This window comes from Lactuca sativa, chromosome 9 (assembly GCF_002870075.4).
Source record: "Lactuca sativa cultivar Salinas chromosome 9, Lsat_Salinas_v11, whole genome shotgun sequence".
NCBI classification, from domain to species: Eukaryota; Viridiplantae; Streptophyta; class Magnoliopsida; order Asterales; family Asteraceae; genus Lactuca; species Lactuca sativa.
In genome coordinates this window covers 76,155,462-76,166,118 of record NC_056631.2, presented here as the reverse complement: position 1 = coordinate 76,166,118, position 10,657 = coordinate 76,155,462, and positions in this window count along the sequence as shown.

Sequence of the window (10,657 nt, the reverse complement as noted above, 5' to 3'; positions counted from 1 at the left end):
GCCCTGGAAGCTAACTGCTGCAGCTCCGGTATCTCCCCGGCTACAATCCATAAACACACTCAATCAGATGCTAATCACTGCATTGGGTAAAATGACTCTTTTACCCCTAGTCAAAGTCAACCCTCCCGGTCAAAGTCAACCTACTGTTGACCTGACTCGCCGAGTTGGGCCGCCAACTCACCGAGTCTCTAGTCTCACTTCTCAACCCTACTCGTGGCTACTCGTCGAGTATGGCATCGACTCGACGAGTACCCTCTCAATCCAAGAACTTAGACAATACGCATCCTACTCGCTGAGTCATTTGAACAACTCGACGAGTTGTTCTTGAGCTAAGAAGATTTCCTTGGACTCGCCGAGTTGTATGAACAACTCGTCGAGTCCCTCCATTACTGAGTCTGCCCTCCAACTCACTGAGTCCACTCTACTACTCACAGGCTCCCACTTGACATCACTCAAAAAGGGGAAAACGGGATTCGCGACTTGACTCGCCGAGTCGTTCTTCCGACTCGCCAATTCATATCCATGCAGCTACTCTAAACTCGATTCTGCTTGAATCCAACGTCTAAAACTTATAGATCTGGGCTTCCTTAGTTCGATTAGCACGTAAAGATTCTATCTTTACGTGCCCATAAGCGACCAAGAAGATAATAAGGCTCAAAAAGCATAATAAAGGCTAGATCTAGGGTTCTTATGCAAAGCATCTTCAAAAAGGCAATAGATCTGGGCTCTACAACTCCTAAACGAACAGATCTAGGGATATCTCGACCTATTAAGGCATCCATACAACTATAAGGTTTGGAAAATACATCAAAATAGCCCTAGAAGTGTTCTAATGGAGGTCTAAAGCATAAAACAGAAGGAATCCGAGAAATACCTCAATGAACTCTGATTTTGCCCTTGGATCTTTGCTCTACACCTCTTCTCTTTGTTCCTTTCTTCTTCTTCTTCTTCAAGCCTTCAAAATCCACACAAAACACTTAAAACAATCAAGGGATGGATTAGGGTTTTCTCACAGCTCTCTGAGGGTGAAGGAGGCGAGTTTGGGGCACATAACATTGCTTAAATAGTGAGCAACCCGGGGATTTAGGGTTTCTTCCTGGCAGGCAGACTCGCCGAGTCCTGAATATGGACTCGCCGAGTCGCCGACTAACACGTGCTCGAAAACTCGACCCTACTCGACGAGTCAGGCCATAGACTCGCCGAGTCCCTCAATAAAACTTCTAAATAAATGCCACAGAAGCAACATACCAGAGACGGGGCGTTACAGATATAGTATCTAAGAAATTAGGATCATATATAATTTTTAGGAACTTAAGTTCACCTGTCTTGTAATAAATAGTATGTCCTAAATTTGTCACAATTTTTCGTGTTTAAGTGGACAACAATAGCGACGATCGACCAGACAAAGATGTGAATATGAAAGGTACCGATAAGTGGATAAAGGCTGTCTAAAAACTTTGATCCCAAATCTCTCTTAAAGTTAGATATCATTTTTATTTTTGTTAAATTTGTCGTAGTTTCTTCTAATTTAAATATTATGGGAGAACTAAAAATTAAAAAAAAAATCAGAAAAATTCAAAAATAAAAAAAAATCAAAGAAAAATCAGAAAAATTTAAAAATCCAAAAATAGTTTTATTTCTTGTTCAGAAAAATCAAAAATCCAAAAATATTTTTTGTTTCTGTTTTCATTTGTGTGCTAAGTTTTCTTTTAGTCTTGTTTTGTCTTGAAAAGTGATTTCAGGTGTAGATAAGACTCATGGAGTTTGTGTTGAAGATTTCTGAGACAAAGCCTCGTTCGTGAGCATCGAAGAATTCACATTCGAAGGAGCAAGAAATGAAGATTATTCTTTCGACATTCAATCTGTCAACCCCAGAAGCATGGTGAAGTTGTACTTGAAGATTATGTCACAGATTGCATTGAAGCCTCCTCAATCAATCTGCTGCTATCTTTGTACCTGCTGAAGTGATCTAGAAGATCTGTTCTCTCTGTAGATTCTCAAGCTGAAGCGCTATCTTTCAAGAATCTGTACATCAAGCCTCCTCACCCAATGTGCGTTCAGAGTCAAATCTTGAAGAAAAGCCCAACCGCTCGAGATGAAGTCATTCATGAAGATTCATCAAGTTCATCTTGAAGCTGTGAAGAAATCAAAGATTAATGCTGAAGCCAAGCTCCAAATGAAGATTAACAAGAAAAAGCCAGCTACTTTTTAGGGGGAGCTTGTTGGGTCAATTAGAAAAGAAAGTTATAAACCAAGGGGGAGATTGTTGGGTCAAAAATATGGTTTATACTTTTCTTTTCTAGGAAAATATATTTTTATGTAATGTTGTATGTGTTTGCGGTTTGTGTGTACGACCGTACACGTGTGTACGGCTGCACACCCTGTGTACGGCCGTACACAGGGTGTGCGGCTGTACACATGTGTATGGCTGGAGGCCCATATAAATAGAGGAGTGCATGTGAGTGTACAGTTAAAGAGAAGTAGAAAGAAGGCTAGACAAGAGAGAGAAAGTTACAGAGAAGATGTGTGTGAGAGAATCTATTGTAAGGAGCATCATTCATATTGAATACATCATTAGATTCTTAATCTTCTTCTTATCCTTCTCTTCTATATTGATCTGACATCATCCAATTGATTGGGATTCCGCACCATCAATTGGATCTGATTGATACACAAGCAATTTTGGGGACTTACAAGTGAGCAGGCTCGTAACTTCCAGAGTTAGGAAGGTTAGTACCTACTTAAGATGTTTTGAGTTTCAATTCCAGTGGGAGGTAGTTCAAGCCCTATGTAGGGGAGAATTGGGATTCTCGGGTTGAGTATTTTAGCCGTTGAGAGATTTGCTAGTTCGTTGTTTTGGATTGCTGTCTTCGGAGTAGTTGGGCAGATGTTGATCGATGGATTTTTTTTCCAGAAGCGGTTATGTTCAGCTCCATTTGAGTCTTGATTCTTTGGATTAAGTGTCAATGTGTCCTTGACCACTGGTCATGGGGTTCATCATTCAACGAAGGTTCTCTTGAAATTTTATTTGGTTCAGCCGAAATTCAGTGGTCGGGCCAATTTTTCATCAAGTCCTGTATGGTCTATGTTCCTTTAGTCTTTAGGTATGTTTACCCTCGATGGTGGAGGGGGGGACTTGGTTCATAGCAGACTCAGGTTTTGGTAACCTTCGGGATCACCACAGAAGTTTTCTTGAGCTATTTGTGTAGTGGTGGAATCCGTTTAGTCTCAAACGAGTATGGGATCTTATTTCGACTGATCATAGGGATGTTTTTTTTTATTGATTGGGGCATTATTTCGATTATCCATGGTATTTCTTCTCTCTTTGGATGGTATTATGGGTTCCCTAATAATATGCATGGTGGTTATTCATACGAGCTGGGCAAGATAGCATTGCAGCCCCCGGTTCAAATTATGTGCATGATCCGTTTGAGTTATAGCCTTCGAGTTGGACCAAGAGTGCAACCATTATCCTATTCCCGGGTCGTGTGCAACCATGTTTTCATAAGGTTTTGTTTTTCCAGCAACTTGTTGTGCTCAATTGGCATTGTGAGGGAGTTGATTAGGTCCCTTTAAGGAAGTGGAATGAGGTTAGTATCTTTAGGCCCGGAGTGTTGGGCGAAGGATGCGATAACGACAAGGTCAATGTGAAATGGGGAGCATTCCATTCATAGGTTGTGGCCATAGTGAACATGATTGTTCATTTCTTCTTGGTGCTTTTGTTTTTGACGTGCTGATGGGATTCGGGCGAGTCATAAATCAAGTGGTTTGGATAAGGGAAGCAATAAAGGTTATAGGGAGTATCAGTCAAGTATCAGGAAGTCTTTGTGGGATGTATGCATTATAACTCCGGTTGTTCGCAAGGTGTTGCTAGGGTTTTGGTTTTCAAGATTTGAAATTGGTTGGAAAGTCGCAAGTCATCAAGTTCTTTCTGGATGTCTCCAGTGGATGCCTAGGTAGAGGTACACCTGAGCCGATAAGGGGTTAGATGTAGCGTGGAAATTTTGGTTTAATCATCTTTGCTCGTCGAAGCAGTGGTTGGTAATGGAATAGTTGAGAGAGTTAAGGGTTATTAAGATTTTGGTTCATCATATGGTTTGGTTTTGGGTGAAGTTCGTAGTTGATATGGTTTGAGGATCTTTTCTATATGTTCTAGTAGTGTCTCCAGTTAGGGACCGGGGGTAGATTTATAATTGGATGCTCATCAGTTTTAGGGAAGGGTTTACAAGAAGATATCATGATTCGCCATTTCTGAGTGGGCTTTTGGTGGAAACTCGCATTGGGAATCGCGAGTGTATCTGTGCAAGGTATGTATCTAGAGATATGTGGGTTAAGAGATTTGTAAGTCAAGGCATCGACTGGAGGGTTTAGCATTTAGCTTATGTGTCTGTGCTCCAAGATGGTTCTACCTTTGTGAAGGTCGGGCAAGTGATGAGGTTTCAGGCTTATAGCTGCAGTATATCGGTCCAGTACTTAAGGAAGTCATTATTTTGTATCTCATTGTGTTAATGGAATTGTTATCATTAAGAGTTGAGTGGATAGTTGATGAATAAGTGTCTTGGATTTAGCATTGGCCAGTGTGGGCGGTCTGTCAGGGAGTCAGACGAGTTCGAGACTTCAGGTTTCAGATAAAGTAAGTTGGTTTTGCTGCATGGGATTATGGATTCTTCTTCTTTGGGTTGGAAATTTTCTGTTGGTTTTGGGTACTTTAGGAAGGTCGTTGTATGTGCAAGATTGTGGGTGTGTACCTCAGGATGTTGGGCAAGCCAGGAGTGATTTCGAGGATGAAATCGAATTTAAGTGTGGGAGAGTTGTAGCACCCTGGTTTTTAGGTATTTTCAAATTGATATCTTGGTTTTAAATTATGTTATTTTGGTCCTTGTTTTGGAAGGAAGTAGTCGCAAGAAGCCCTAGTGGCATGATCATAATTATGGGAGAAGGATTGGTACACTAAGCGTACATGTGAGTACGCTAAACATACTAGGGCGTACCCTAGTACACTGGGCATACACATATGTACGCTGGGCGCACTCATGTCTGAAAGAAACCCTAAGTTTTAGGGTTTGAGGGGTATTTAAGCATCCTTATGGTCATTTATCCCTACATTTTCAGCCTCCAAATCCTTAGATCCATTCTTGCAAAACCCTACCCCTCCTCCCCCCGAGTGTGATTTTGAGCCCTAAGTGTGTTCTTGGTGTTTTAGAGGAAGGAAAGGTGTATCAAGAAGCTTGGAAGCTTGAAGCAAGGATTGGGTCTAGAAGTTTGGCTCTTTTCTCCATCATCCAAATTTATAAAGTTCATACCTTTATGGTTCATTTGATAGATATCATGTTTAGGTCTTTTTATGCTTCTTTCTGATCCCAAATGATCCATCTTGAGCATGGCATATTCTGGATGTTTTGAGTCATCCATTCAAACCCTTGGAGGTGTCCTTGGTCATAAAAATAAGGTCCCAATGGCTAGTAGTGTCTCATGCTTTTGCTAGAAGGGTCTTAACGAATTAAGACCTCATATTAAGAGCTTTAAGGACTTGTAAGGTCATAAAGTTGGTGACTTTATGACCCTAGTATGCCTCTGGACCTTGGATCTGAAGTGTGAACATAAGTGTTGAAGCCATTAAACACTTATGAAGAAAATTGGATTTGCGAGGGTACGCCCCGCGTAGGGAGGTGTATGCCCCGCGTACCCAATTAGCCACCCCGATGGTGGATTCTGCGCAACCTCATGTACGTTGAACGTACCTCGGGAGTACGCCCCGCATACGCAACAGTATTAGGCCTCGTCATTTTGGGCTTTGGTTTTGGGCTCGGATTGTCTTGGGCCATGTTAGGCCATCTGGATTTTATGGTTTGGCTTTCTGTCTTGTTAGACCTTCTTGGGTGAAGGCCAAGGAAAGGAATTGGGACAAATTTGGAAAATTGAGCCATATTCTGGCCTTAGAGGTTTATTTTTGGATTTTGGGCCTTTGGTCATCTAGTTTGGGCCAAGCTTGTGGAAGGGTAAAAAGGTCTTTTACCCTAATTTGGACTCATAGTATGAGTCAAGGGCGAGACGTTGATGGGTTGTCATTTTGGTATATGATAGTGTGTGGATTTTAGCGGATCTACAGTCAGAGATTATTCGTGGGATCAACTATTGATGTGGTGTTGTCTTGATGTTGGGGATCTGTCAGCCAGCAGCCAGGGATCGTGTGTATGATTCGGTAGTGCGAGGTGAGTTTTCCTCACTATACTTACAGGTCGAAGGTACTAAGGCCGACCCTTTGGATTATTATCGATGTTATCGTATGTTGTTATGCTATAGTAATATGATAGATTTGTGTTCTGGTATCGAGTATGCTGTTACGTTGTAGTGATCAGTTTGATCTGTCTCCTGGTATTGAGTATGTTTCTTTGTGGTAATAACCTGTAGAACTATATGTTATCTGTGCTTGATGGTTATCATATATGGAGTGCCCTTAAGGATTGTCGGTGGTCATGTAGGATAGCCTGAGAACTCTTGGTCTAGGCTCTCTTACCTGTTCCTTGTTTGGTTGTGGCTCTAGGGTAGGACCATCTATCCGGGTGGCTATCTCACCTCTGGTTACTTATGGTTACACATTCTATGGGGGTTAGCTGGTGGTTGAGACTGCACTGCTTTGTGCTGCCAGTCAACAAACTCGGAAATGTTATATCAATATGCTGTTATGATTTGCTGGACTTATATGTGTTTTGGATATGTATATGTTGACATGTTGTGTGTGTTTTGGTTGAGGCGTTCCTGCATTGTGCTGAAGAACAATAAACCCAGGGCGTCCTGGATAGACTGAAGGCCAGTAGGGCGTACCAGTCAGGCCGAAGGCCCGAACAACGTTCCAGATAGGCTAAAGGCCCGATGAGGCGTACCAGTTATGCTGAAGGTTCTGTGAGCGTACTAGATAGAATGTAGGTTATGCGTATTTAAAAATCAAAGTATCATTTTTGAAGAATAATATTGCGGAATTTGTTCCTAAAAACATGAAAATGATATTATCAAATCATTTTCGAAGAAATGTATTTTATTTATATTAAAACATTGGGAAGATTAATTCAATATAGAAACATAATCATAACGAAATATTACAAGCCTTATAATAATTAAACTAGTGGCCTAATACTCTTTGAATCTTTCAACATAATGTATCTTCAATTTCACTACTTGTGATACAATAAACTGAGTGGGTCAGGTTGGGAAACCTGGTGAGTACATAGGGTATTCAACCGACAACAATATAATTATTATGTTTAATCATCAATAAATTAACCCAATTTCCCATCCCTATTATATTCTTTATTCTTAAGGATCTACCCTAAGGATCATCTATGTTGACAATACTAGTTCAAAGATTCTTCCATAATACTTTTCAGTAGGTATTCTTCAACATTTATTCCTAAGGATTTGTCCTAAGGAATAGGCACGAAGTCCATCGCTTCCAGGGTTTATATAACAGACACCAAGTCCATAGTTGCCAGTGTTATCCATTAGGCACTAAGTCCATAGCTGCCAGTGTTTATCTAATAGGCACTAAGTCCACAGCTGCCAGCGTTCATCTATAAGGCACAAAGTCCATAGCTGCCAATATATATCTAATCGTTACTAAGTCCATAGCTTCCAGGGTTCATCTCCTCTATTGACACTATTATTTTAAGGAGTCCACCCACAATACATGTCAATGGGTTTTTAGAGTACATCTGGTGAACACTTAGTTCGAAAGCACCCACAGGTTGCGAGCCTGCTAGCGTTCCACTGGACTGTCTAGAATAGTCTGTGGTTGTCATCTATACTCTGCTAGCTATATGACATCATTATTAAAGTCAAGGCCTCTCATCATCTACTTCATCTTTCATCTCTCATCATTTGTATTATCTTTCATGTCTCATCATTTATATCATCTTTCATCTATCCATCTTTACCCAATATATTTATAGTTATAAAAATACATATATAGTTTAAATCAAGTAAAACATGTATAAATCATTCATCAAGCATAAATATTAGGAACACATATAATAAGCACATATAGCATGTATTTATATTAAATACTTGATATCTATGTGTAAGATGAAAGTAACTATGCACTCACTTGTGAAAGGAATGATCCGAAATTCGGACAACGCTTCGCTTCTAGCAACTATCTTTTCCTTTGACATAACCTAGTATCAATATCACTAAGTCTTAGTCTAATATTTATTACGACTAATATTAGTCTAGACTCATCATTAATTCAAATTCTATTGATCTATAGTTTATAAGGGACAACCAGGTAAGATCATATTGGAGGTAGAGTCCGTTTGGCATACAAAGCATACTGTTTAGAAATCCCACTTTAAACACCTCACTAAATCCAGACTAGACATCATCCCCATAAGTAGATCAATTAGTATAACAACTTGAAATCAATGATCAATCTTGTTTATAGGTTCATAATAATGATAATGAACTTAAACATAAGTTATACTTAAAGTACCGTAAGCATAACGCAACTTACAGGTGGTTTAGCGAGAAATCAGAATTTGCGCGGGCAGAGCTTCTAATCCGAAAGCTCTACCTCTCGGAGCTTTCTGATGCTCTGGAGTTTCGCTACTAACACCTAGGAAATGCTAGAGAATGACATTGCAGCCTTAGGGGGTTTGGGAGAGAATGGAATGGAAATGTGTGATGAAGTGAGTGAATTTCAGCTCTATTTATAGGTTGTCCATGGGCGTCTCACATCCTGAGACATGAGTCTCACGTCGTGAGCTTGAGTAGGCACCATGTCATCGCCTGGTGCTGACACGTGGCACTGTACGCAAGTAAAACATCCGATCTTAAAAAACTCTTAACTTTCGCATACAGACTCCGTTTTTGACATTCTATATATCCACGCGTAGGTATTGACAAGATCTACAACTTTCCTTTTGATCCATTTGGCTAATTCTTGACCGATCTTAAATTTAACAGTCTGAGAAGATAACATTGTTAATGATCGTATAAAATTAATAACTTCTACACACGAACTCTGTTTTTTACTATCTTTTTATTGTTGAACTCCTATTAATGAGATCTTTAATTATCATTTAGATCATTTTGGCTAAAAATTTTCCAATCTAAAATTCGATTTTTGTGCCCACACTGCTGCACTGAAACTTCGAAAAATCATAACTTCTTCAAATGATGTTAGATTTGGACGTTCTCTATATGCACACTCTCGGTTTAACGTATACTATGACTTTCGTTTAGTTTACTAAGGCTAAAAAGTAATTTATCAAAAATTTAGTTTTTACAATATGTAGAGTCGTGCCGGTTTAATCGTGAAACTTCGAAGAAGCATAGCTTTTTCATTCGAAGTCGGATTTAGTGTTCTTTATATATACGGAACCCTTGTCACATATACTATGAATTTTCTTAAGATTATTTTTCATAAAAAATCTTCTATCTAAAATTTATTTTTAACGTTCATTATCTCTAAATTGTCTAGCCCGAATCCGCGGGCGTTACAGAAAGCAACGTGATTTTCCACTTAGACAAATGTTTTTGAAACTTGTCCATAACCACCTACCAAATTCTCAATCAAGACATTATCCCCACGAAAAGCCCTAAATATAAAAAAAGAAAATATTTTGTGTTGTATCCTGTAAAAGAGGTCACAACTTGGATAAAGTATGAATCCACTTCAACGCCCATAAAAATTGATTTATAGTTTTTAATCTTTAAACTGGAAGCCATATGAAAGCACATGAGAATACATATAATGTTCTGGATATTATGGTTATCTTACTCACCCACAAATAATTCATCATAAGCATAAAATATATGAGACAACATCATTCCTTCATAACCGATGGAGGCACCTCTAAACAACCCATGTGCAACCGTGTCCTCCATAAAAACGTAAAGTGTAACATACTAAATTTAAGACTAGATTATTAAATCAATATGGTAAATAAATAAAGGTTGGTTTGTATAATTAAATCAATATGGGATAATCATATAATTAGTTGATATAAAGTTTCGAAAGTTAGAAGCGAAGATAATAACATTTTAAAAGTTAAAGGGCCAAAAGTGTTAAGTTGGTAAAGTGAGTTCGACTAAAGGGTTGAATTAATTAATTGAAGGGACTACCAGAGTCATGTAATGGAAGGAGGAGGACTTTTTATGTCAACCTTCTAGGAAAATGTGAAAATAAATGAAGTAATGGTAGATTTGACAAAAGATATGAACTAGAGGGACCAAATATGAAAATGTTGGAGAAATAAGATGCATATATATCCCTTCATTTAGAAAAAAAACATGGAGGAGAAGTAGGGACATCTCTTATGGTGAATTTCTTCCATTATTGCATCTAAGGATTGATCCAAGACAAGATTTCAGCATCCAAGCAAAGGAAAGAGGAATCAAAAGCTTGCTAGGTATAATCTCTTCTCTATTAAACTCTAAATTTTGAATTCAAGATTTAGGGAAAACCCTAATGGTGATTTTATATTGATTTATTGATTATGGTTGCGGTTTCTAACCTCCCTCGAGTGGTTTACATGGTTATAATCCCAATCCAGTAATCCCATTGATGGATTTGATGATTTGGGTAAAAATCTCCATGAACCCTAGAAAACGCAATTTGGAAATATTGCATATGATGATGAAATGAGATTGGATTCTATGA